Source organism: Rhinopithecus bieti, unplaced genomic scaffold, assembly GCF_001698545.2.
Source record: "Rhinopithecus bieti isolate Rb0 unplaced genomic scaffold, ASM169854v2 scaffold_31446, whole genome shotgun sequence".
Classification (NCBI taxonomy): Eukaryota; Metazoa; Chordata; class Mammalia; order Primates; family Cercopithecidae; genus Rhinopithecus; species Rhinopithecus bieti.
Window position 1 is genome coordinate 941,114 of NW_016813612.1, and position 23,781 is coordinate 964,894.

Here is a 23,781-nt window from a genome sequence, read left to right on the forward strand (position 1 = left end):
TACAGAAAAGGCCTTTGATAAAATTCAACACCCCTTCATGTTAAAAACATCCAATAAACTAGGCATTAATGGAACATATCTCAAAATAATAAGAGCTATTTATGACAAACCCACAGCTAATATCATACTAAAAGGGCAAAAGCTGGAAGCATTCCCTTTGAAAACTGGCACAAGGATGCCCTCTCTCATCACTCCTATTCAACGTAGTATTAGAAGTTCTGGTCAGGGCAATCAGGCGAGAGAAAGAAAGAAAGGGTATTCAAACAGGAAGAGAGGAAGTCAAACTGTCTCTGTTTGCAGATGAGATGATTGTATATTTAGAAAACCCCATTGTCTCAGCCCAAAATCTCCTTAAGCTGATAAGCAACTTCAGCAAAGTCTCAGGATACAAAATTAATGTGCAAAAATCACAAGCATTCTTATACACCAATAACAGACAAACAGCCAAATCATGAGTAAACTCCCATTCACAATTGCTTCAAAGAGAATAAAATACCTAGGAATCCAACTTACAAGGGATGTGAAGGACCTCTTCAAGAACTACAAACCACCGATCAAGGACATAAGAGAGGACACAAATGGAAAAACATTCCATGCTCATGGATAAGAAGAATCAATATCATGAAAATGGCCATTCTGCCCAAAGTAATTTATAGATTCAATGCTATTCCCATAAAGCTACCATTGGCTTTCTTCACAGAATTAGAAAAAACTACTTTAAATTTCATATGGAACCAAAAAAGAGCCCATATAGCCAAGACAATCCTAAGCAAAAACAACAAAGCTGGAGGCATCACATTACCTGACTTCAAACTATACTACAAGGCTACAGTAACCAAAACGGTATGGTACTGGTACCAAAACAGAGATATAGACCAGTAGAACAGAACAGAGGCCTCAGAAATAACACCACACATCTACAGCCATCTGATCTGTGACAAACCTGACAAAAACAAGCAATGGGGAAAGGTTTCCCTATTTAATAAATGCTGTTAGGAAAACTGACTAGCCATATGCAGGAAACTGAAACTGGACCCCTTCCCTTACACCTTATACAAAAATTAACTCAAGGTGGATTAAAGACTTAAACATAAGACCTAAAACCATAAAAACTGTAGAAGAAAACCTAAGCAATACCATTTGGGACACAGGCATGGGCAAAGACTTCATGACTAAAACACCAAAGGCAATGGCAACAAAAGCCAAAATTGACAAATGGGATCTAATTAAACTAAAGAGCTTCTGCACAGCAAAAGAAACTGTCATCAGAGTGAACAGGCAACCTACAGTGTTGGGATTCACTCAGGATGGTGGCAGAAATATTAAAGGGAAATATTAGGGAAAGTTACAGGGAACGGTCACAAACTTTTGGAAGGCTGAAAGGTTACATAGCTGTAATAATTGAACAGGCTGAAGGCAGCTGGGTCTTACCTTACAGCATTAGGTCATAGGGTAAATGCTAGGGACAATAGAGTCTTCCCCAGTTAAGTCTGTTTACCCTACCTCCATTAACTAACCTTTGACACAGATGGCCCTCTCGGGGGGAGGTCAACCAGGAAAATTGCCCCCTAATGGTATTTACTCTAGACCACAGTACCTGAGCTTTAATCATTCCTAGAACTATTCTCTTAACCATGTTAATTATCCACAAGTGTGTTACTCAAAGCTTCTGCTGTTAATTCTATACTAAATAAATGCTTGGAGTGCAAGCTGCTCAGGGCGGCAGCTGCCATTTTTTACAGGACTCTCCTCGGAGTCTGTGAGTGACCTCAGACCCTCAGCTGGACTGGCACAGCAGAATATCTGTGTGCCAGTGTACTTTATTCATCTGTCACCGGGTCAAGGGTCTGCAAGGGACAGACTCCCCGCAGCTACTGGTGGGAAAGGATCACTGCTTCACTACAGAATGGGAGAAAATTTTTGCCATCTATCCATCTGACCAAGGGCTCATATCCAGAATCTACAAGGAACTTAAACAAATTTACAAGAAATAAAAAACAACCCCATCCAAAAGTGGGCAAAGGATATAAACAGACTCTTCTCAAAAGAAGACATTTATGTGGCCAACAAACATGAAAAAAAGCTCATCATCACTGGTCATTACAGAAATGCAAATAAAAACCACTATGAGATACCATTTCATGCCAGTTAGATTGTCGATCATTAAAAAGTCAGGAAACAATAGATGCTGGAGATGATGTGGAGAAAAAGGAACACTTTTACACTGTTGGGAGTGTAAATTAGTTCAACCATCAAGGAAGACAGCGTGGCAATTCCTCAAGGATCTAGAACCAGAAATACCATTTGACCCAGCAATCTCATTACTGGGTATATACCCAAAGGATTATAAATCATTCCATTATAAAGACACATCCATACATATGTTTATTGCAGCACTATTCACAAGAGCAAAGACTTTGAACCAACCCGAATGCCCATCAATGACAGACTGGATAAAGAAAATGTGGCACATATACGTCATGGAATACTAAGCAGCCATAAAGAATGAGTTCATGTCCTTTGCAGGGACATGGATGAAGCTGGAAACCATCATTCTCAGCAAACTAACACAGGAACAGAAAACCAATCACTACATGTTCTCACTCATAAGTGGGAGTTGAACAATGAGAACATATGGGCACAGAGAGGGGAACATCACACACTGGGGCCTGTTTGGGGATGGAGGGAAAGGGGAGGGACAGCATTAGGAGAAATCCCTAATGTAGATGACAGGTTGATGGATACAGTAAGCCACCATGGCACATGTATACCTATGTAACAAACCTGCACATTCTGCACATGTATCCCAGAACTTGAAGTATAATAAAAAAACTTAATTATTTATAGTGTGCCTTCACAAACAGCATGTTATTTTCTCATCTTCAAATAACATTTTCTGTTGCATCAAAAATTATATATATTTATTCAAAACAGATTTTAATTTTAAATACTTAATAAAATATTTGTGATATGTTTCACTTTATTTGTATTTTGCCAAGATTGAGGGATAAAATCTGCCAATCTTTTGTCTATTCTTTTATTCAGTTGGTTCCCCACCCTCACTACAGCCCCCGCCCCCAGCAACTCTCAAAGAGTTTGCAGGATATAGTTTTTAAAACAAAGATTTTAGTCCTTAAGAAAAATAATAAACAGGAGTTAGAAATTATTTTCACTATTTGGCAGAATTCTTGTGTAAGAAGTTTCCAAAACTTTCTATCTGTGCTTCCTTCTGTCTTAAGATGGATAAGCTTCACAACAGGGTTCTGCTATTTCATATTCAAATTACATGGACACATCAATAGATCAATAAAAAGCATATTTCACTTAACTCATTCTCAATGTCTTCTTCTGTCTCAGTGGTTTTTAAGGAATTCATCCATTCTTATTGACATGGAAGTAAAGAATAAATTCACCCACTGTCCCCTCTATGAATTGTCCGTACATATTAAATTCTGTGGAGACTAGTTGTCTCCTGTTCTTTTTATTCCTAGCATTCAATGACCAAAATGATATTTTCTCAAGTTTAGTGACTTTTTAGCATTCAATGACTAAAATGATATTTTCTCAAGTTTAGTGACTTTTCATTTTCAGTTTTCCTGATTGTGATGTCTTGTTTCCTTATCTTTCAAATATTTGGGCAGAAATAATGTGATTATATAGTACATTTATCTTGGAATGTGTAATATATTTAAATTATATTTATATAATGAACCATTAAACTTTAATAGCAATTAACATTTTGTGATAAAATTTTCACAGCTACCATTAAATAATTGCTATAATTAGATTATTTTGCGGTAAAGAAATATTACTTATTACAGCATAATTTATGTCATATGAAAATATTCTTAGACTTAAATTGGAAATGCCACAGCATAATTTTAGTAAAATAAACAAATGGCATGCTTCTTTTTTCACTAAACGCTTTATCTCAAGCATGTTTTCCATGTTAGTCTGATTACCTTTAAGCATCACTCCTAATAGCTGCATTATCTTTTATCAAGTGGATCTATTTACTAACCTGTTCCCTAGTGTTGCACATCGGGGTTGATTCCAAGTTGGTGCTATTTCATAGAGGACTATGATAAACATTTTTATGCATAAAGGGTATTCCATATTAAAGAATTTTTTCTCTTAGGGTAGGTTCCCAGAAATAAGATGACTGGGTCTAAGGCTAAGAATGTTAAGGCTCCTTTTTGATGGGGTTGTTTTTATCTTGTAAGTTTAAGTTCTTTGTAGATTCTGGATATTAGCCCTTTGTCAGATGAGTAGATTGCAAAATTTTTCTCCCATTCTGTAGGTTGCCTGTTCACTCTGATGGTAGTTTCTTTTGCTGTGCAGAAGCTCTTTAATTAGATCCCATTTGTCTATTTTGGCTTGTGTTGCTGTTGCTTTTGGTATTTTAGACATGAAGTCTTTGCCCATGCCTATATCCTGAATGGTACTGCCTAGGTTTTCTTCTAGGGTTTTTATGGTTTTTAGGTCTAACATTTAAGTCTTTAATCCATCTTGAATTAATTTTTGTATAAGGTGTAAGGAAGGGATCCAGTTTCAGCTTTCTACGTATGGCTAGCAAGTTTTCCCAGCCCCATTTATTAAAAAGGGAATCCTTTCTCCATTTCTTGTTTTTGTCAGGTTTGTCAAAGATGAGATAGCTGTAGATGTGTGGTATTATTTCTGAGGGCTCTGTTCTGTTCCATTGGTCTATATCTCTGTTTTGGTACCAGTACCATGCCGTTTTGGTTACTGTAGCCTTGTAGTATACTTTGAAGTCAGGTAGTGTGATGCCTCCAGCTTTGTTCTTTTGGCTTAGGATTGTCTTGGCAATGAGGGCTCTTTTTTGGTTCCATATGCATTTTAAAGGAGTTTTTTCCAATTCTGTGAAGAAAGTCATTGGTAGCTTGATGGGGATGGCATTGAATCTATAAATTATGTTGGGCAGTATGGCCATTTTCACGATATTGATTCTTCCTATCCATGAGCATGGAATGTTCTTCCATTTGTTTGTGTCCTCTTTTATTTCACTGAGCAGTGGTTTGTAGTTCTCCTTGAAGAGGTCCTTCACATCCCTTGTAAGTTGGATTCCTAGGTATTTAATTCTTTTCAAAGCAATTGTGAATGGGAGCTTACTCATGATTTGGCTGTTTGTCTGTTATTGGTGTATAAGAATGCTTGTGATTTTTGCACATTGATTTTGTATCCTGAGACTTTGCTGAAGTTGCTTATCAGCTTAAGCAGATTTGGGGCTGAGATGATGGGGTTTTCTAAATATACAATCATGTCATCTGCAAGCAGGGACAATTTGATTTCCTCTTTTCCTAATTGAATACCCTTTATTTCTTTCTCCTGAAGACAGTGTGGCGATTCCTCAAGGATCTAGAACTAGAAATACCATTTGACGACCCAGCCATCCCATTACTGGGTATATACCCAAAGGATTATAAATCATTCCATTATAAAGACACACACACACACGTATGTTTATTGCAACACTATTCACAATAGCAAAGACTTGGAACCAGCCCAAATGTCCATCAATGATAGACTGGATTAAGAAAATGTGGCACATATACACCATGGAATACCATGCAGCCACAAAAAGGATGAGTTCATGTCCTTTGTAGGGACATGAATGAAGCTGGAAACCATAATTCTCAGCAAACTATCGCAAGGACGAAAAACCAAACACCATTTGTTCTCACTCATAGGTGGGAATTGAACAATGAGAACACTTGGACACAGGAAGGGGAGCATCACACACCAGGCCTGTCATGGGGTGGGGGGAGGGGAGAGGGATAGCATTAGGAGATATACCTAATGTAAATTACAAGTTAATGGGTGCAGTCCACCAACATGGCACATGTATACCTATGTAACAAACCTGTACGTTGTGCACATGTACCCTAGAACTTAAGTATATTAATGATTAAAAAAAGAATATTAAGGCTCCTAAAGATATATATTCAAGCATCTGCCTGAAATGCAATATATAAACAGTGAAGCCACACGAATGGGGAAAAATTGGCATAGAGGACAACATTCCTACTGCTCAATCATCTTACTTCTGGGTGTTCACTGGGGGCACTGCTTTACACTAAAATTATTTCTTTCCTTCCACATTGAACCCTAAACAATTGTATAAAGTCTTTAAAAAACAAAACTTGCTTTTGATGCTAATTAGGTTTTCATTTTTTCTTACTTAAGAAATGAGTGTTATGTGCTCCAAACTCCCCAAGCTAGAGATTGCTAGTGTTTTCTTAAAATTTGTCCTCTTTATCAAGTTTATCCAATGTAAATATTAAGTATTGAATGCATGTCATCTCAAGTCCCAAAAGCTTTTTTGAGACCTACTTCAGTTTAATGAATCTAAAAGGGTAGAAAATACAAGGTCTCAGCCTCTGTGCCTCTCTCTGGCAATTAAGTGAATTTCTCACATTTCTAATAGGAAGAAAGGAAGCAATGCAAGACATCCATTTCCACTGGAAAGATAATTATTTGAGAAATTCTTCAACAAATTTGGAGGAGAATAACTTGAAGAAAATTTGTGCCAGGTGGTTACAAACATATTCTGTGTTGTAATCCAAGATTCCTCCCTATTCAGAAAGGAAACACTAAAACCATTTCCAGAACATAAATAAAGCCATGTTCTCATGATGCAGAGAACGCACACAGGGCGAGAGGAAGAAGAGTGCAGAAGGAGCAGCAAGAGATACCTCACACATCTACTTATTTTCTACATTCCAACATTTCCCACATTCCCAATTTTATAGAAATAAGAGTCTCAACTTCCTTCTGACCAACAGAGTGCCAGGTGCAATGCAAGTAACTCTAACTTCTTCCTTTAACTTGGTTGTGAATATTTAATTTTAGTTTATCTTTTCTTTACATACATGAGAAATGCAAAAATTTATAAACCATCCCACAAGATGGTTCTACCAGCACTGCCCAATATGGGAACCACCAGCCATAGGTGGCTATTGAGTGTGTAAAATATAGCTAATGCAACTAAACTGAATTTTAATTGAATTTTTAATTAATTAAAATTTCAAGTGATATTCAATTCAGCTATTAGAAATGTGTAAATATATGTAGAATGACATAGATATACTGATTTATTATTTCAACTGTATGTTTCATGAAATATAGATATAAATCATGTAATTCTTATAAAAACCTACCGAGATTGCATCAAGAAGAAATAGACAACCTAACAGACCAATTACAAAAGTAACAAGATTGAATCAGTAGTAAAAAGTCTCCCAAAAAAGAAAGTCTCAGTATCAGATGGTTTCACCACTAAATTCTTCCAAACTATTAAAGAATAGTTAACACCAACTATTCTCAAACTATTCATAGGAATTGAAGCAGAAGGAATTATTTCTAACTCATTTTGCCAGACCAGCATAGACCTGATAGCAAAACCAGATCAGAAAATAACAATGAAAATACAGGCCAATATCCCTGATAAATATAGACGTAAAAATCCTTAACAAACAAAAAACCCACAACATGTCAAAAAGATAATATACCATGATCAGGTGGGATTTATCTCAAGGATACAGTGATGGTTCAACATACGCAAATCAACAAATGCAATACATCACATTGACAGAATGAAGGGCAAAAACGATAATATATGATTATGTGAATAGATGCAAATAAAAAATTTAATAAAATCCAACATCCCTTCATGATAAAAACTCTCAATAAATTAGGTATAGAAGGAAAGTGCATCAACAAAATAAAGCCATATACGACTAGCCCACAGCTAACATCATATTGAATGGGAAAAACTCAAAAACTTTTTCTCCAAGAACTAGTGCAAGATGAGGATGTCCACTATCACCACTTTAATTCAGCATAGTACTGGAAGTACTAGTAAGAGCAAGTAGGCAAGAGAAAGAAAGAAAGGGCATCCAAATAGGAAAGAAAAAGTTAAATTGTCTCTGCAGATGACATAATCTTATATTGAGAAAAATCAAAATACTCTACCAAAAAGCTCTTAGAACTGATAAACAAATTCAATAAAGTTGCAGTATACAAAATCGACAAGCAATAATCAATAGCATTGGCTGGGCACAGTGGCTCAATGCCTGTGATCCCAGCACTTTAGAAGTACAAGGTGGAAGGATCACTTGAGGCCAGGAGTTTGAGATGATCCTGGGCCACATAGTTGGACCTTGTCTCCATAAAAAATTTTTAAAAATTAGCCAGATGTGGTGGCATATGCCTATAGTCACAATTACTTGGGAGGTTGAGGCAAGAAGACCACATAAGCCCAGGAGTTTGAGGCTGCAGTTAGCCATGATCATGCCACTGCACTCTATCCTGGGAAACAGAGTGAGATACTGTCTGTTAAAAAGAAAAAAATAACGATCAGTAGGATTAGTAGGATTAATATGCACAAACAACAAACTAGCTGAAAAAGAAATCAGAAGGCAATCCCATTTACAATGGCTACAAAAAAATAAAACAAAATACCTAGTTCCTAGAAATAAATGTAGCCAAGGAGGTGAAAAACCTCTACAAAGTAAACTACAAAACACTGATTAAAAAAAAAAAAATAGAAGAGAATACAAATGGAAAAATATCCCATGTTCAAGATTCAAAATAATGAAAATAATTACAATGGCCATACTACCCAAAGCAACCTACAGATTCAATGAAATAATCCCTATCAAAATACTAATGGCATTCTTCACAAAAATAGAAAACAAAATTCAAAACTATGTATGGAACCACAAAAGACCCCAAAAAGCCAAAGCAATCCAGAGCAAAGAGAACAAAGCTGGAGATATCACACTACCAGACTTAAAAATATACTGCAAAGCTGTAATAATCAAAACAGCATAATAATACTGCCATAAAAACAAACACATAGACAAGTGGAATAGAAGAAGGAACCCAGACATTAATCCACGTATCTACAACCGATTTTTGACAAAGGCACCAAAAGCATTCACCTAGGAAAGGATAATCTCTTAAATTATGGTGCTGAGAAAGCGATGTCTATATGCAGAGGAATGAAACTATACCTCCAGTTCTCGCCTTAAACAAAAATCAATTCAAAATGGATTAAAGATCTAAATGCAAGACACAAAACTATAAAACTACTAGAGAAAACATAGGGGAAATACTTTAGGACATTTATCTGGAAAAGATTTTATGGATAAGACTTCAAAAGCATAGGAAACAAAGCAAAATAAGCAAAGGGATTATATCAAACTAAAAGCTTCCAAAGCAAAAGAAAGAATAAATAAATAGAGTAAAAGACAACATACAGAATGGGAAAAAATATACTTGCAAACTATTCATCTTATAGGAAATTAATATCCAGAATATAAAATGAAGTCAAACGTCTCAACAGAAAAAAAAAAAAAAACTCTTTAAAAAGAAGGCAAATGCTCTAAGTAGACATTTCTCAAAAGAATATATGTAAATGTCCCACAAATATATTTATAATACTCAACATCACTAATCATCAGGAAAATACAAATCAAAACCACAGTGAGGCTTCATCTTACCCCAGTTAGGATGGCTATCATCAAAAAGACAAAAAAAACAAAAACAAAAACAAATGCTGGCAAGGATGTGGAGGAAAGAAAACACTTACACACTGTTGATGGGAGTATAAAATAGGACAGTCACTATGGAGAACAGTATGGAGATTCCTCAAAAAGCTATAAGTAGAACTACCATATCATCCAGCAGTCCCACTACTGGGCTACTGGGCATTTACTCAAAGGAAAATAAATCAGTGTATTGAAAAGACATCTGGCCAGGCACAGTGGCTCATGCCTGTAATTCCAGCACTTTGGGAGGCTGAGGTGGGCAGATCACTTTCAGTCAGAAGACCAGTCTGGACAACATGACAAAACCCCATCCCTACTAAAAATACAAAAATTTGCCAGGCATGGTGGCAGGCACCTCTAATCCCAGCTACTGGGGAGGCTGAGGCAGGAGAATCTCTTGAACCCAGGAGGCGGAGGTTGCAGTGAGCCAAGATCATGCCACTGCACTCCAGCCTGGGTGACTCAGACTCTGCCGAAAGAAAGAAAAGAAAAGAAAAGAAAGAAAAGAAAAGAAAAGAAAAGAAAAGAAAAGAAAAGAAAAGAAAAGAAAAGAAAGAGAAAAGCTATCTGCACTCCCATGTTTATTGCAGCACTACTCACAACAGCCAAGTGTCCAACATCAGGTTAATGGATAAAGAAAATGTGGTGTATATATACACCATGAAATACTATTCAGCCATAAAAAAGAATCAAATCCTGTCATTTGTGGAAACATGAATGGAACTGGAGGACATTTCGTTAGGTGAAATAAGTCAGGAAAGAAAGTTAAACACTGCATGTTCTCACTCTTTTGTGGAAGCTAAAACAAGAACGACCTCATACAAATGAAAGTAGAAAGAGTCTGGGAAGGGTAGAGAAAGGGAGATATTTGTTAAAGGATACAAAATTACAGCTAGATAGGAGTAACAAATTCTAGTGTTCTACAGCATTACAGGATGACTATAGCTAATAATAATATGCTACAGAGCAGAGGTGTGCAATCTGTCGGCTTCCTTGGGCCATATTGGAAGAAGAATTGTCTTGGGCCACACATAAAATACAATAACACTAATGAGAGCTGATAAGCACCAAAGAAATCGCAAAAAAAAAACTCATAATGTTTTAAGAAAGTTTACAAATTTGTGTTGGGCCACATTCAAAGCCATTCTGGGCCGCATGCAGCCCGCGGGCCACAGACAAGCTTGTTATAGAGTTTCAAATAGCTAGAAGCATGACATTGAATGTACCTAACAAAAAGAAATGATAAATGTTTGAAATGATGGACATGCTAATTACCCTGATCTGATCACTGTACACCGTATATATTGAAACATCACTACATACCATAAATATGTATAATTATGATATGTCAACTTAAAAATATAGTACAGTATAGCTCTATTAAACACAGACTTAAAAACAAGAGGTATTACTAGAGACTAAGAGGGTTTCTCATAATGGTATATACTTAAACAAAAATGCACCTTCAAAATATGCAAAACAAAATGAAAGCACAAGATTAAATTAATAAATTGGCCTTCATATACTTCTCCTTCAATAACTGATTAACCAAACTGCAAAAACATCAGTAAAAAATGGAATATTTGAATAACATAATTAACTAACTTAAGCTAATAAACAGATATGAATCTCTGCAACCAATAACTTTCTTTTCAAGAAGTTATGGAACATTTATGAACAATGACTATGTACCAGGCCACAAAACAAGCATCAACAAATTTCAAATAACTAGAATCATGTGGACCACATTCTCTAGTCACCATGAATTAAAATAGAAAAAAAAATATTAAAAAGTTCTAGGAAAAAACATATAAATAAGTCATAACTCAAAGAAGAAATTATAATGAAAATTTTAAAAACTTACATGTGAACAATAACAAAATTATATATCAAAACTTGTGAAATAAAAACATTGCTGAAGCAATACTTAGAGAAAAATTTATAGTCCTGAATGCATATATAGGAAAGAAGTGAAGCTGTAAATTAATGAATTAATCATATAAATTTAGGAGATTAGGGGGAAAAAAACTCAAGATGTAGTAGGAAAGAAATAATAAAGATGAGAACAGAGATTAATAAATAGAAACAATGATAGGATAGAGAAGACAAAGCCAAAAGTTGGCCCTTTGGAAAGTCTGAAAAGAACAAGTAAAAACCCTGGAGAGACTGGCCAAAAGGCAAAGAAGACACTAAGTCAGGGCGGGGTGGTCCAGGGGTCGGGGGTGGGCAGTGGTGGACAGCAGGAAGTGTTCGCTGCCTCTGCAGGCTTCCTTATCCCACTACATACAAGAGACTTGGGTGTTGCACTCCACTAGAAAATCTCACCTTCAAGTGCTCCTGACTAAACATGCAGAGCACATCTCTCTGCCTCCTTCCATGCAACTCCCATGATCCCACTTTTTCTGGCCATGTTTCCAACTTTTGGGGAAGCAATTTTAACCATCTTTCAGATTTGCGAAAAATGTTTGGTCTTCTGTTTTTCATTCTCTTTGTTGCTTTCGGTTCATTTATAACAGAGAAAGGGAAAATGTCAGCATTGCATCCCTATCCACCATCAGCAGCAGCCTAAGGGAAAAGGAGCCCAAGCAGAAAATGGGTGGTGGCAGGGGCAGTGGAAAGAACATGCATCAGGTACCTGGAACGTGCAAAAGGAAGGATTCAGACCTGGGAGCATGAAGGAGCCTTTAGGGGATCTCAGCAACATTCCAGAACCAGACTGCAAGATCTGCAGTTCTAGGAGAGGCACCTGACCTTCACTGGACCACAGAGCTGAAAAATTGATTGGTGGGTTTCTAAAAGACTTTGAACAAGGATTAAAACAATTAAAACAGCATTTCTGATTTTTCTTATAATTAGCTGTAAAAGAAAGATACTCATCTCAAACATCATACTATTTACGTATCATTCTAGTAAATCAAAATCCCTAATGATTAATAAATTGTTTCTCAGAAGAAACAAAACAACAAAACCATATTCATATAACACAAACACAAAAGCAGCACCTGCCATATTTTCTGAGGCTGGAGCTACATGGATAAAATGAAATGATGTTGGAGACAGAGGTTTTCAAGAGGGAGTCAGAAAGAGGTTTTAGGAACTGGAAATACTGCTTACACAGATTTGGATCTCTTCAGAAAAAAAAAAAAAAAAAAAAAAGCCATCATGTAAAGAGGCTTGGGTATTTTTCTTTTCCCCAAAGATTTCACCAGAATCCTGTTATCTGGGCTTGCCAGCCTAGAAAATGACTCAATACACTTTTGAGATAGTTACATTTCATACCAAAAAGAGAGAATCATATCGCAGGACAGTTACCTGAGCCATCAGGATTCAGTGTCAGAAGATTATTTGAGGCTTTTGGCAAATAGTCACATTAGATCCCGAGGTCATGGGCACCTGTTTTCCAGGCACTCACCCTTCCTGGGGCACACATGTCTTGCATTCTCTTCCCCAGTGTCAGCTCAGTAAGATTAAACTGTCGGCCCACAGCATGGATTTGTGTATCCCAGCCGCAGATCACACATCTGTCTCATCAGTGGTATCACATTGTAAACCACAGGCACAAAATGGAATTCCACACAGTGCTTTTTCTTGCCCCAGATGATGATATATAAATATACACAGAAAATTTAACTCAATTATCTAGGGAAGGTAATGATTGAATAAAAAACGAAAAACAATTTTCTGGATGCCTTTAGGCACACAGTTTCATAAAGTTCCTTTTGCTTTCCCTGCAGAAATGCAGAATTCATCCTTAGGGTAAGTTGGAAGTGGGTGAGGTTTCTTTTAGTAAATCATCCAGCCCATCCCCCAACCAAGTCCACCTATCAGCCATTTCCTCACTAACCTCTGGTAGTGTCACGCTGTTCTGGTCTTCCTGTCACTAGCAATTGATCACATAAATTCATTCACATTAGGGTGTTACTGTAACATTGTTACTTTGGAGTTACCCCAACAAAAGTCTTCTAAATTTTAACAGAAGAGAAGACAAAAAGGAATAATCGTCCAATGGTAGAATCTACCCCCCAGGATGGGGGAGACAGGGGCAGAGCTGGACAGAGGTGCTTTCCTGGTTCTCCCCAACAGGTGCTTACTTCCTCTTGTAGTCTGTCCTCATTAAAGGCACTACTAAATAACTGACCATTTAAACTCTTACCAGTTCTCCCCAGTTAGGTAATTTTTTTTTTTTTTTTTTTTTTGAGATGGAGTTTCACTCTTGTTACCCAGGCTGGAGTGCAATGGCTCAGTCTTGGCTCACTGCAACCTCAGCTTCCTGGGTTCAAGCAATTCTCCTGCCTCAGCCTCCTAAGTAGCTGGGATTACAGGCACGCACCACCATGCTCAGTTAATTTTTTGTATTTAGTAGAAACGAGGTTTCACCACGTTGGTCAGGCTGGTCTCGAACTCCTGACCTCAGGTGATCCACCCGCCTCGGCCTCCCAAAGTGCTGGGATTACAGGCATGAGCCACTGTGCCCGGCCAGTAAATATTTATATAAGGTTTATGATATATTTATGTATAATCATTTATATGATGCAATATTCAAAATGAAAAGGTCAAAAACCTCTGAGCTTTCTATTTGAACTTTAGGATATTTATATATACACAAAAACATATACCTATATGTTTTCTCCTTTAACATCTTTGTTCTTCCTTCTGTAGTATTATGTCTTTAATGTGACAGATACTATCCATCTACATTGCTATAGCAATTTAAATTAGTATTGTCACTTTGGGGAGTAATTTGGCATCAAATGGTCAAATTCAAAGTTTACATAAAATAAGACCCTGCAATTTCACTTCTAGGCATATATCTTCAAGAGTTTCTTGTACATGTGCATAAATAAATTTCAAGGATGTTTACTGAATGCATCTATGTAATACCCCCCAAAAATTAAAGAAACAATCAAAAGTCTATCATAGAAAAACACATTTAAAAAATATGTTATTTCATATCATGGAAAGGTATTTAGTAGTTAAAAAAATGAACACGATCTGGGTAAAACGACTTAACTATTCTTTCAAAAACACCAAGTAATAAATGCAAGTTACAGAATGCACAGGAAATAAAAAGCAACCTCCATGGATAACTCTATAGTGAAGTTGGCCATGAAGAGCCAATAAATATGCAGATACATTCTGCCTCACCGGTAGAGAAAGGTGAAATAAAAAGCAAGGTTCTGGGGTTCTTCTTTTTGCCCAAGAAACTAGTATTGTTATTTAATAATCATACTTATCAAGGGCAAGGCATGGGAATTTGGCATACTCGTATACTACTAATGGCAAGATAAATTTATAAACTTTTCTGGAGGGTTATTTGAAAATATATATCAAAAGCTTAAAGTAAACTAACTTTGACAAAGTACTTCATCTCAAGAAAACAAAGAATGTCTACAAAGTTGAAGTTAATAAAAGTCTAAAGTGCCTAGTGTCTTAAAAGAATGGTTTCATTGAACAAATTATGGTATATAGATTAAACAGATTATTTGAAGGATGAAAGTAATGACAGAAGAATAAATACTAGCATTAAAGTTGCTGACATGTTGTTAAGCTTTTTAAAGTATCACTTTATTTAAAAAAAAAATTCATATGGTCCATATTATTCAAGGATACTTGTTACCAGAGAAAAGTCAGTTAAAGTGAATCCACTTAAAATATCACAGTAAATAAAGGGAAATAAAGTTTTGATTAGTATTACCTTTTAAGGGAGAAAAAACAAGAAGATACATTTTATTTAATGTTTTAGCAAATTTTGATATACAACTTTACACTAGTTCTTAGAACCACACTATCCAGCACATGTGGCTACTGAACACTTGAAATGTGACTAGTCCAGTTGAAATGTGTTGTGGGTATAAAATATATTCTAGATTCCAAAGACTTAGTATAGAAAAAAGAATGTCACACACTTCATTGATAATTTTATATTGATTATATCTTGAAATGTATACAAAAGTATATTTGATATACTGAATTAAATTAAATATATTATTAAAATTAGTTCCACCATTTTTAAAAACATTTTAATGTGCCCATGAGAAGAGTTTAAACTACATGTACTCCCAGCATTATATTTCTGGTGGAAAATGTTACCTTAGAATAAATCATGTTTTCATATTTGGGGCATAAATTTCCCAGCAAACTTAAAGAGTACAAAACATCCTTCAATGAGCATTTGACATTTTTGACAAGCTCAGAAAGAGTATCACTTTTAGCAAAATTATTTGAGTATCGGCATCAAAAGACCTCTCCCTATTTTGTCATTCAACTCATTCTCTTCTGGAGCAGCAGATACTGTCTCTTTCTTCAATCCTTACCAGGTTTAAGGCTGTCAGCAATCAATGTGTTCAACAATGAGCAAATGTTTTCTGCAGATTGTCAACCTAGTTTCATCAATTTCACGAAGTTCTCCATCTTTTGCAAGATTTGCAATTCTACTCTACAATGAATTTGCACTATCATGTCCAATAAAATCCTATATAACTGGCCCATAAAGAAAATGATGCTTAGTAGACAGGAACTCATTAGTACTATGTTAAGACATCAGAATGGGGACCTACATATAAGTGGACAGTCCATTAATGAATGTTTTCATGTGATGACGTGAAGGCTGTTATCATTATGAAGGCTTAATAACTAGTGAGATTCAGAAAATGAATATTTTATAAGGTTTGCATCTATGTATACAATATCAAATGACCTCTGGAAAAAAATATATAAAAATTTCAAAAGCAACTAAGTGGTGGGAATATAGGTGATTTTTACTTTTTTCTTTCTGTTTGCCTATATTTCTATAAGTACGTTTTATATTAACACATTTAGTTTAATTTAATTTCAAACGCCAGGTCAAATCCCACATTCCCCATTAGCCACTCCATTTGGGCAGGCGTCCCCCTAGTGAATCCTCCTCCTCAGGACTCCAAATCAATGTTCTTTGATAATTTATTACTAACTACATTGTATAGTTATGATAATAACTAATACTTATGTGCCAGGCACTGTTCAGATTGCCTTGGTAAACTCTTCAGTTAGTCTGATCTTTCTTCAAGACGCTGATCCTCAAGTAAGAGAAGAAAGAAAAATACCTACGAGGGGAGTTTATCCTCAGGATAGGGTGTCAGTATGATTTGAAAAGGCAAATTCAACATTAAAATATAATTTTACGCTTGAAAATATAATGTTTTCATAATATAAACTTTGGAAGGAAAACAAAATGAATTGACATTATAGCTAATAATTCAACTTTGTTAAAGATGATATAAAAAAGGAATATGATAAACATTTAACATAAGCATAATTGAAAAAACCAAACACTATTAGAATACCAAAAGTATACAATTCCTTAACACGTTAAAGCGTATCTACCACAAGCCTAAAGTAACCATCATACTCTTGGTGAATATTTAAAAGCATTATCAAAGTCATACCAGACTAGGAGGTCCATTATCACCACTATTACTCTACATTATGCCAGAGGCCCTAGGCAGTGTAATATGCAAAGGAAAAAATATATAAAGTTTTAAAACAGAAAAAACAAAACCACCATTACTTGTAGTACCTATGGCTTTCTACAGAACATCCAGAGAATCTACAAGCCAACAAAAACGCTAAATAGAAAATTAGAATACATAAAACCAGCCCCCTTACTATATACTGGCAATAACCAATTTTAAAAATGTAGCTAGAGGAGAGATGATCCCATTCACAAGAGCAATAAAACTTCTAAGGACTAATGAAGGGATACTAAGATGTGATGTATGTATATGATGAAATATACCAGTAAAAAGGAATGGAGCAATGATACATTCAGCAACACAGATAACCTTGAAAACATGACACTAAGTGACAGAAGCCAGACACAAAATGCCACACACTATATTACCGTATGATTCCATTTATATGAAATATCCAGAATTGGCAAATGTATAGACTTAGACAGTAGATTGGTAAGGTTACCTAGGGCTGGGTGTGTGGCAGGATGTTTGGAGGGATGAGAACCGAGAAATGACTGCTAATGGGTACAGGGTTTATTTTGCAGGGTTCAAAAATATTCTAAAATTAGATTGTGTTGATGGCTGCACACCCTGCAAATTTACTAAAAACACTGATTGTGAACTTTCAATGAGTGAATTGTATAGTATGTGACTTATACCTCAATAGAGCTGTTAATTGAAAAATGATAATGAAAACCTATAAGGTGCCTAATATAAGTTTCAGACCTTTATGGAGAATATTATCAAGTCTTGCAGAATGACCTAAAAGATAATGTATAGTGATAGGCCATGTCCATGAAAGGAACATATCAATAGTGAAAAGATAAAAAGTCTCCTCTAATTAACCTTTAGATTCAATGTAAATTATAACAGGAATTTTCATAGGAAGGGATAGATCCTAAAATTCATGCTGAAGCCTAAAGCATCAAGAACAGCCAAGACAGTTTTAGGGGAAAAGGGTAAGAAGAGAAGATTTATTATAAAGCTTTAATAATTAAATGAAATGGTATTAGCTCAGGAATCACAAAAAGATGAGTAGAACAGAGAGTCAAGAGACAGATCCAAGGATATAACAGAAATTAGCCTATGTCAGAGATGGCAACAAAATAAGTGAGAAAATAGGAAACTATTCATGAAATGATAATGGGGTAAATGGTTTTCAATATGGAAAACAATTACACCCCTGCCTCAACAACACAGATATATAAATTTCAGAGGAGTTCAAAGACCCAACTATGAAAAACAAAATTTTGCCAGTAAAAAAAAACCAATGGCAAGACACAAAAAAGAAAACTGTAAAACTATATTAAAACTATATATTAAAAAGATAATCTTTAAGGGAAATGCAAAGTAAAAGAGCAGTGAAATACATTCCATGCTTTTCAGATTAGCCCAAATCAAAACATCTGATTAATACCAGTCACAGCCAAAGATTTGGGAATACAAGGAACTCCAACACAATGCAGTAGGAGGGCAACCTGCCAAACCTAGGAGAGCTAAAATAACAGATGAATATTGATTTAAGCATACATATCCTACTACCCAGTTATTCGCCTTCTGAGGATATATGCCCAAGACACACTCTTGTACATTTCTACAAGATCTTGTCAAGGATATTCCTTGAAATATATTTAATAATAGCAAGAGATAGAAAAATCTTTTATCAATCAATATATAAACTGTGGCATATCAAAGGAATGCTAAGCTAAAATGAATCAACTAGATTTACAATGATCAATATATGTTATCAACACATGTAAAAAAGTGTTAGGTGAAAAAAAATCACAAAAAATAGATAAGACGGGTGTCCATAACATGGCGTTTTAAACACATAATAAAACTACACACTCTAGTAGGCACACTGAGTCCCAACATTGCAGGTTGAATGGAATTGACCCCAAGTTCTCATCTTTCACTGTCCTTCTTGCTTATGACAGAATTTTCTATTTACAGCAATTCCATACTTACACTTAAGTGGCTACATGTAAAGTGCTAGAGAAGGTGCCAGGGAGGACAAAAGAGTTATATATAAGACTCCCAGCCGGGCGCGGTGGCTCAAGCCTGTAATCCCAGCACTTTGGGAGGCCGAGACGGGCGGATCACGAGGTCAGGAGATCAAGACCATCTTGGCTAACATGGTGAAACCCCGTCTCTACTAAAAAAATACAAAAAACTAGCCGGGCGAGGTGGCGGTCGCCTGTAGTCCCAGCTACTCGGGAGGCTGAGGCAGGAGAATGGTGTAAACCCGGGAGGCGGAGCTTGCAGTGAGCTGAGACCCGGCCACGCCCCTCCGGCCTGGGTGACAGAGCGAGACTCCGTCTCAAAAAAAAAAAAAAAAAAAAAAAAGACTCCCCTCCACCTCCTGGCCGCTGTAGAAGAGTACAACTCAGCTAGGGATGTTGTCTCAGGGACTCGGCTCTTAACCTTCACTCTGGCTTTCATAGTGTGTAAACGTAGAGTGTGTAACTTTCTTTTTTTTTTTTTTTTTTTGAGAAGGAGTCTCGCTCTGTCACCCAGGTTGGAGTGCAGTGGCCAGATCTCAGCTCACTGTAAACTCCACCTCCCGGGTTTACGCCATTCTCCTGCCTTAGCCTTCCGAGTAGCTGGGACTACAGGCGCCCGCCACCTCGCCCGGCTAGTTTTTTGTATTTTTTTTAGTAGAGACGGGGTTTCACCATGTTAGCCAGGATGGTCTCGATCTCCTGACCTCGTGATCCGCCCGCCTCGGCCTCCCAAAGTGCTGGGATTACAGGCTTGAGCCACCGCGCCCGGCCGAGTCAAGGAGCAGTTCCTCTATCCATAAAATGGGAAAGCCATCCTCCTCCTATTGTGAAGAGTAAATAAATATAATTATAGTGTCCAGCACATGACAAACACTCAACACTCTTGGTGATTATGGGCATGGAAGCCACCAAATGAATACAATCTTCTAAACAGCATCTCAGTCATGCTGACAATAAAAACAAAAGGTGATGGATGGGAGAAGGGCACCAGCTGGGTCCATTTAGCCTTCTCCATATCTGGATACAACATCCCCACATCTCCTGGGTAACTTGGGCGTGCTCTGTGGGATGTTGGGACATGTCTTCCAGCAACAGTAGTGTGGATGTTGGGACATGTCTTCTAGCAACAATACAGCCAGGCCTATATATTCTTCCAGGTTCAGCATGGACAGGGCTCTGTGAAAGGAGATACCAGCCTTTGGAATGAGAACTCCTTCCCTCAAACCTCTGAAAAGATTCTGGGGTAGGATGAGGTGACCTAAGCTTGCTTCTCAGTTAACCCTCTTTCAAATCACAAGGACATACCACCTTAACTCCATCTTACTGAGGAAAAGGCAACAGTGTCTCACCTCCAGCTCCCTCCAGCAAGCACCTGCCCCATCCCACGGGCCATCTTCATAAAGAGCTGGGATAGAGTTCTACCCATGGATTTAGTAGTAGGGACCACACAAGGGATCTACTTGCTAGATATGGAAAATAGTAGTTGGAAATCATGTTCGGAGATACTGAGTTGTTGGATTTTATTCCTGGGATTCCTTTCTGAGAGCTTGGGAAAAGATGGTAGGTATTTCAGTTCTCCAGCCAACCTGGCGCCACCATGTGGCAACGACATCAACAGTTCATAAATCAGTCAGCTTTCAAATTCTGATTCTCTGTCAACTTTTTATCTTCGAGGAATTCAAAATATTTCATTTTTATGTATCAAATGAGAATCTATTCAGTTTTTCTTCATTCATATTTTAATATCACATAATTTCATATTTGCATTACTTTAATTCACTCTGCGAAAAAGCTCTCATGGGAACAAGCCAGCCTCCATTGACCAATGTCGGCACTGTTACATCTGGGATCAGGTTTGTTACACCACCAAATAACTAATGATCAGGGTGTGGTGGGACAACCAAGTCACTCTTCACTCAGATTGTAAGGCTAAATTCTTCCTTCTATTTTTCTGTACTGGTTTAGGTATAACTACTCTTGGTTTGCATTTATTAAAAAGGAGGTAGAAAATCATCAAGAAGTGTCATTTTAGCTTGGGAACTAAAATGATAAAATAAATAACAATAGTAATAAAAATAAAACTAACCTGATAAAACTAAGCAGGATGATGGCTACCCTTGGAGGATGGTGCCTGTAGGTAGGGGTAATGGGAAGATTGGAAATATTCTGGTCTTAATCAGGGCACTGGTTACACAGGTGTGCTCAGTTGTGAAAATCCATTGAATGTATCCTTCAGAACTGCACTATTTTCTGGAATTATACTTCAGTAGACTGTTAAATTCACCAAGGTCTGATCAGTCATCTCCCTTTAACTTGGCTTTCAGACAAGAGTCTGTGCATACACAAAAATAACTCGAAGGCAAAATCAGGGGAAGCCTTGTTTTCTACTGGATATTTTCAGCCATCGGGAATCCCTCTGGGCAGGGAGAAAGGAGACAGGACATAATCTATGCTACTGCTAGTTTAAATGACTGAGCTGAGTATGGCTAACACTTCACTTTCTCAAAAGTGAACAAATTCTGCAGCCAGAAAACTCTCCCTTCTTCCACCATACACACCGATGAAACCCAGACCACACAGAACACTGCACCACCAAGAGATACACACCATCTCTAGAGTCACACTTTGACTCCTCAGAGACAACACACACACAGAGCCTCCCCCCACTTTCCAGAAACAGTCCCACAGACACAGCTTCTGGCCCACAGAGACAGCTCGCAGATGGAGGTAGGGGTGGGTAATTAGGAGAGATGCAGCTGCCCATGGCCAGGCAAAGGAACATGAGCAGGAAGATGGAAAGCAGTATGTTCAAAGTCTTGGTAAACTAAATTTCTCTAAAAGAAGATTTTAAATCTGCAAACAGGGTCCCAGATATTGCTGTAAAAATTTTTTAAATTACCTCCATTTCCACCTATAGCCCCGGATGCCTTGAACCATCTTCCTTCGACTTTTTAATAAACCCCCAGTGCACTGCCACATTTATCATATCCTCTGAACGCCAAGTTCCTTGGCAAGATTGAAAGGCGGCGGGGACTATTCCATTTTATAAATGAAAAAGTTCAGGTTCAAAGATGCTGGTCAGTCACCACAAAACTAAGTAGTGATCTCATGGCTGAGTTTCAGAGTTGTGGTGGGGGAGGCTGAGTTGCAAGAGAGGCTAGGTGACCCTCTCCCCAGCCCAGAGCTCTGAGAAGCGCCCACAACACCACAGGCGGCCCCACTGGAGCCACCTCAAAGGATCTGGAGTAAAAGAATCACATCCGACGTCATTTACATACACCAAGACTGGCCAGCCCCCAGTCTCAGTCTTCCTCCCCTAAGAAAGTATCAGGAAAATCAACAAATCGAGATCATGGTCGGGGAGATGGAGAGCTTGGAAATGAAGCCAGACTGAAGGCATTTTCTAGGAGCAGATAGGAGCCAACGTTAGCGAACCAAGCTCACAGCGTACTCGCTTCTCTTAGGAAGTCCCTAGGCCCAAACCGGTGTGTGCATTTAAGAGTTTTGGGATCCGTACTTATCCTTGGGGACAGTGCTTATTTGGAAAAAGAAAAGAGGAGCAGGACGGATTTAAGAACAAATTCCCCTACCCTGCCAAGACGTCAGTAAATTAAGGAACAAGAAGGGGAGCAAGTGCTCCAAAAAAGCCTCAGGTCTTGGGGTTCCCACCACTGAATCTTTCCGCTCCACGCCTCCATCAGGAAGATTCCCCGCCGTTACCTCCAAATCTATGTAGAGCCCCCTGGGATTGGCTCCCTACCTTTTCAAGTCTGGCGGCTGTGGCGGAAAGGGAGTATGAGGAGGAATACGGGATGAAGCTGAAGTGATTGCCCCGCCAACAGCGCTCCCCTCCCCAGGCAGCCCGCAGGCGAGGGCCAGACGCAATCCACCTGTGTTCTAACTCTGAGCATCAGCTGTGACCTTGAACGAGTCCCTGATTAGCCCCGTTTTACAGAAATTAAGAGTCTGAAAGAGTCAGGTCCACCGAGCTGGGCTGCTGCGGGGCGCTTACCGGATGGTTTGAGGCGTCCCGCCTGTGCGCCCGCAGCGCAGTAGGTACGCGGTGAACCGCAGCCCAAGCGCTACGTGGCCAGCCGGGATCGGAAAACGCGAGGGAAACGCAGAGGCGAGCTCCCGCCCCAGCAGCGAGAGAAAGAGGAGACTCTGACTCCGCGATGATCCCTGAGCAAGTTCAAGTACCCCCGCCCTTCGCCCCTCCGCAGAGGCTGACTGGCCGCGCCTAGGGTTCCTGGCTCCGGACGCGCACGGGTTGCGGGGGAGCGTGAGAGACACCTCCACACCTTCACACACCCACCCCCGAAGTTGCGGCAATGTTGAGGGGAGAGTGGCGCAAAGCTGCCACAGGGGAGAAGAGGGAGGCGGACGGTACTCACACGGGTTGGCCAGCCTGAAGCAGGTCTGTGACCGGGGTCATCGATGGCGGCCGGGCTCAGGCCACCGAGCCTCAGTGCGCCCAAGGCACCTGCCGCAGCGCGGCGCGTGGATTAGAGGCTGCCGGCGGCGAGGAAGGGGCGCGGGTCGGTCTCGCGCTAAAGCTGGGCTGCAGCACCGCGGGGGCTCGGCTGCCAGAACTGCAGCCGCAGCGGGAGCCCGGGAACCGACAGGAGGCGGGAGCGCGGCGGCGGCGTCGGCAGCAGCGGCTGCGAGGGAGGCGCCCGCGCCGCAGGCAGCTAGGGCCAGCCTGGCCGCAGCCGC

The 23,781-nt window shown here is 38.6% G+C and overlaps 1 protein-coding gene across 2 annotated transcripts in view; it reads right to left on the reverse strand.

Moving 5' to 3' along the window:
• MYRIP (myosin VIIA and Rab interacting protein) overlaps window positions 1–23,773 on the reverse strand; it is a 411,738-nt gene extending 387,965 nt beyond the window's left edge. For both annotated transcript variants that reach the window (XM_017848758.1, XM_017848757.1), the window contains exon 1: window positions 23,460–23,773. The gene's annotated coding sequence lies outside the window, so the exon portion shown is untranslated. The remainder of the gene's footprint in view (window positions 1–23,459) is intronic.
• Between the last annotated feature and the right edge of the window lie 8 nt (window positions 23,774–23,781).